We start from the raw sequence: 5,586 nt of genomic DNA on the forward strand, positions 1-5,586 counted from the left end.
ACTCCCCCACTAGAAAGAATGTAAGTTAATACCTTTTCTGGCCTTTATATCTTCCTGTACATTCACTGTTCTTATTATATATTATTTTCTATATTATTTTTTATATTATTTTTATATTGTCTTTGATTTGTTTTTACAAATTTTGCATTATTTATCTTTTTTTATAATCTTCTATGTTTATTTCAACTTTACTTTGAATTCGATTTCATAATGACAATTTCCAATGTTTAATTTCTACAAATAATATGGTACTCAAATGCATAAACATGAAAGTGTTGGGGACGATTACTCGAGTTAAATAGGATTTCTCTACAGTAATTGATTTTTACTCCAAATTGAATTGACTAAAATGCTTCATAAGAATAAGTTCTTTGAATATCAGCATTGGTTCATAATTCCTTCTATTCGCGGAAATATTTGGCCTGACTAGAATTGCCGGTTTGCCTTTAACTTATAACTCGAGTAAAGACGAAACACTTTCCTATTTACGTATTTTTATCAATTATTGTTCATTGAACGGGAGTTGGTTTGTTCCCGTTGAAAAGTCAACTAATTTCCGATCAATGACAATGATTACATGTTTTAATTTTTCCTTTTACAATTGAAATTTTATTCTTCATGATGATTTAACTCCAGTCCCCGTTAAAACATTATTAACATTTTGCTTTCAAATTACTTCAAAACATCTTTCAAAATATAACTTACCAGTATGGATGCACGCTTTTAAAATAATTCTACTTTAATTAAACTTAGGAGATAATATAATCAATTCATCAATACTGTTTAGGAAATAAATTATTATATATATATATATATATATATATATATGCGGGAGAAAGGAAAAATAAGCAATGCCCTCTTCGAGACTCGAGCCTGGATCTTTCGAATATGAGCCAATTGTACTAACCGTTACACCATGAAGGCATTCTAGAAGGAGGGAGAAAATACCTTATATTAATATCAAGTGTCATACATTACAAGTTTAAAAAATTGTATTTGAACTCGAGTGGATAAACTTGAGTATTTTATGAACGATTGGAAATTCGAACAAGATATAGGCAGAGTGTGAGCTAATAGTAGAATTTTAATAAAGGCAATTTTACAGGAAATTAAAGTATTTCAAAATATTTAAGCTCATTTTACACTTTTAAAATATATTAAAAGTATTTTAATTGAAATTAATATATTTATATTCAAAATTCTTGGAAAGAAGATTTGGCTTGTCATCCCAATCGTTTTTCTATTTATTATTCTTAATATTATTACGTTAAAAGCCTTTTTGAAAACAGTGATTTTTTAATATGATAGCTTTATAATTCGTGATGACGAAATTTCTTAAAAGGAATTAAAACAAAATGTTGAATTATACTCCATCCGTCCCAAATTAGTTGTTACGTTTAGGTCGAAAATTTTGTCCCAAATTAGTTGCTACATTTCAAGTCGGTGGAGTTATAAGTAACTTTCTAAGCAGTTTAGTAAATTGACATCCGTAAAATTATATTAACAGTTACAGCAGTTTAAAATCAGATACATCCCATCTACATTAAACATCTAAAAGTTGTTATAAACATAAAAAGCATTTATTATTGGAAACTTTAAATCATATGTTTCAAGTAAACCTTCAGCAAGGGAAAATCTTCAGCAGAGGGAAAATCTTCAGCAGAGGGAAAAGAAAAAAACACAAGTAGTGTCTTTGTGTGTATGTATGTTTTACGAAAACGAGTACAAACGTTTTCGCTGGGTAAACATTGTTTGGTTCTTTCCACAAACAATCCGATACGGGCTAGTGTATCCGATTGTTTCGAGAAGAGCTGTTGAGTTGGCCCTGAAAAGGCAAAGACGTCTGTGTATATTCTTCGGAAAATTGTCGTAGCATTGAAAATTTTTTAAACGTTAGCGATGGAAAAATAGACGGGAAAATCGCATGTGCAAGAATTCTAGCTTCCCTCTTGGATGAAAGTTATAGAACCGCCTCACATACATACTGACGTTTCGAGATGTAGACAGGAGTGCTGTAATGCCACACTTTATATAAACACCGCTTCGCCTCAAGAGACAACGCAATTTGATTTAAAAAAGAGAAGATACGGCCACGTAATATTAAAATCGTAACACTAGCTGAATTGTTCTAACGTAAAAGTGTACGAGAAATCTGGTGAGTAATAAACAAGTAGTAATGTTTTGTAGAGACTACTAGTTTCGTTAACATAATAATAAATCTAGGATGCCTGTTATGAATCGATCACCCTCTCAAGCGCAACCCTGGTTGGCATTGTGCCAAAACACATAGACTCGTCCAAAAGGGGTGGTATTACTTGCTGCGACGTGAAAGGTCTTCTCATCTCCGGAAAAGCTATGCTGGAGGGAAAGAAAGTCCCCATCCTTTCACCCTATTTTGAGAATAATTCGGTCCGAAATGCGCATGCGTGTTTGCGATCATGGTCGCGGATGAGTCGGTCATGCTATATCACAGTTCTTTGTGTTGCCCTCTGCAGCTTAAGCGATGGTGTAAAATTGAAATTACAAACGATAACCGCTTCGCCGACACAGCGTAATGCAAAGTTATGTTCGGGCTGGTAACCCAACATAGCGGAGAGGCGTGGCTTATAGGATGATTATGCTTGGTGGAAGTAAACACAGGAATTTAATTGTAGTTTAAATAACAAGCTTGAAAGATGGTACGAGACAACTGACGAATGTTCGAATTCCGATAATGAAAGTAAACATGCTTTAATTCCGAGTTTTATAAGTAGTGCGAAAAATTGAGAACTAAATGCGAGATAAATGTGATAGATGAAAACTACCAGTTTAAAAGGCAGGTGGTTGATATTTGGAAACCCGTCAGGATACATAATCTAGAGTAGACACTCCCATATGATAGTCAAACATTAAGGCATTAAGCTATACATTGAGGCAAAATTTTAATTATTAATTACAAGTGAAAATTAAGTATTTGTAATAAAATATCAAACGAGAGCATGTTAATGTAAATCCGGGCATAGAATCATAGGTTTAATAATTGAGAATTTCTTTTAAAGGAATGCCATTGATGTAGAGTTGGCTTCGATCGCATCGATTCGATTTATTGCATCATCACGTAGTTTTGATAAACGTTAAGTTGGAGTAGAAGAATTAAACCACCGTGAAATTAAAAAGAACAGTAACTGATTTTCTGTTTGTGAAATCCGATAGGAAAGAATGCAAATAAATGTTAATCTTCAGTGAAGTGTAGGCGTCAGACAAGTGTTTTAGCCTTTTACATAATAAAAACGTTCCAATAAAACCGTTGAAAAAAGAACGCAGAAAATTAAAAACTTGCATTGTCGACTGGTAAATAAAGTTATTCATTCATGATACTGCTTAATATGAGAAATGAACACAAGTTTAAACTGACATGCAAACATTTTAACAATATCTGCTTCACAGCCTAAGCGATAAAATGAATTTAATAACTATTAATCACCCCCTGTGACAGCATATAATTGAAAAATCTCCTCTCTCCACAAACACTTTCATGCGTATGAGTTTTCCTATATTTTAGAAATTAATTTTATCAGATTAGCGGGAAAAGGTTTATTAGTGGTTTGTGACTCAGGACAGTTTAAAGGATTACTTGTATTCTTACACTGTTTAAAACATTCTGCTTTGTACATAGTCCTACACTTTACAAATTCTACTCTGTACAAATTGGATATATTACACACAATATTTGCCTTTGTTAATAAAATAATTTTATCTTTTCAAATATGTAGTAGTGCACAATATGGGACATCAAACTGAACTCTGACCATCATTAGTGCACACCTGCTTCCTGTTCAAAGTATATGAAATGCAGATATGAAATGTTCTCAGTGATAAATAAACTCACAATTAGGGTTAATTCCCTAGAGAACTCGAGCTTAAATAAGCCTGAAAATTAACCCTCGGGCCGACGCTATCGAACACTTTAGCCACGTTTATCATGACTAAGACAACACATTGTTTATTATTAAAGGCACCTCTAATAAATTCTGTCAGACGCACCAACTGCTTCGTCACAGAGATTTTTTCTAAAGCCAAATTGCTGTGCGGGAAATCTGTCAAAAAAGGATGTATTCTGGCATGGATAACCTTTTCAAAATTTTGCTCGCATCGAAAAGAGGGCTGATAGTACTCAGTTTTTGTGAGGTCTTTGTGAGTGTTAGGCATCTTTTAACAGATTACGCAACGAGTGATGGTGTAGCACCGGGGTGCCTGGGTCTTAGACCCTATCCACAAATGAAAATATGCCACTTCGGGTACAATACAAAGTTACAACTTATAGTATTATATAAATATGCCCAGGATATCTTAAGGGTTTTTTTTCAAATAATTATTTATAATGGCCTTAATAAATGACTTGATGAATATTTGTAAGATGAATATTTGTAACATGCATACATGATTCGGTGATGAAAATGCTGTCCAGAAAACGTAAAAAAAAATGGACGTAGAAGGGACTTGTTAAATGAGTAACTTGTTGTCTATAGAATGAATGCTATTTCACGCTGTTAACCCGCGAAGACGCGCGCTGCTTTTAGCTACGCGAGGACGCGCGTCGGGCTCCGTAGGTCCGAAACGTTATTTCTTAACGAAATAAAAATAAAATTGTTTGTGTAATCGAAGAAAAAAATTAAATAATAAAAAGTATATAAAATATAAAAATATACTTTGAATTTAATAATTCTAAAAAAATTGTATTTTAATACACTTTTAAGATTGAAATTATTTATCATTAACAGAAAAAATCAGACTGATTTCTTTTTGTGAGCAAACGAAATTTAATACTAATTTATGTAATATTAAATTTTTACAGAAATATTTTCAAAAAAAAACTTACATTTCACATTTTTTTTGCAAAAAATCGCGCTGTGTTTACCGCAAACATTTTTCTCTCACTTAGCGCAGCAAATTTGTGGTTTTCGGTCCTTTACGCTATTACATATATGGCATCTTTCCCTAGAACACTCCTGTTTTTTTGGCGAGTGTCCTTCCCAATTTTCCCTATATCTGCAATTTCATTTTTCACTCAATTCGCGTGGAAATTTTGCTGCGAGCTTCTTTCTTGAATGTGATCCTTGAAAAGTTCTAATGCAAATTCTTTGATAAATAAACTTCGTTTTCTATATTGCACTACTGGCGTCCTCGAAGATAACAATAATATTCTAGTATTCATAGCTGCAATGTTGAACATACTAAAGAATACTGCCATTGGTCATCTGTTGCTAATTCTAGCAGTACTATAAATGGTTACTACATCTATAGCACCCTTTGTTAAATCATTAAAAGTCATAATTTCTGTTTTTTTTATTTGCTTCTCCAGTCGAAACATCGATGGCTCTGTCATTATGCATGGTGGACAATAGAACAACGCATTTATTTTTGTTTGGTGTGTAGGAAACTAATGTCATATTTCTTTGAAATCCAAATAATGATGATCAAACTTCTCTTTTTCTGCCACAAGTAAAATATATTGGCAGTTCTTTTTTATTTTTTCTGATAGTTCCCACGAGCGTAATTTTCTTTTCAAGGTGATTCTTTACCAAGGTATAACTGGTAAACCAGTTG

Source organism: Stegodyphus dumicola, chromosome 10 (genome assembly GCF_044657685.1).
Source record: "Stegodyphus dumicola isolate Sdum_Otavi_A_Nest chromosome 10, ASM4465768v1".
In the NCBI taxonomy this organism is placed as follows: Eukaryota; Metazoa; Arthropoda; class Arachnida; order Araneae; family Eresidae; genus Stegodyphus; species Stegodyphus dumicola.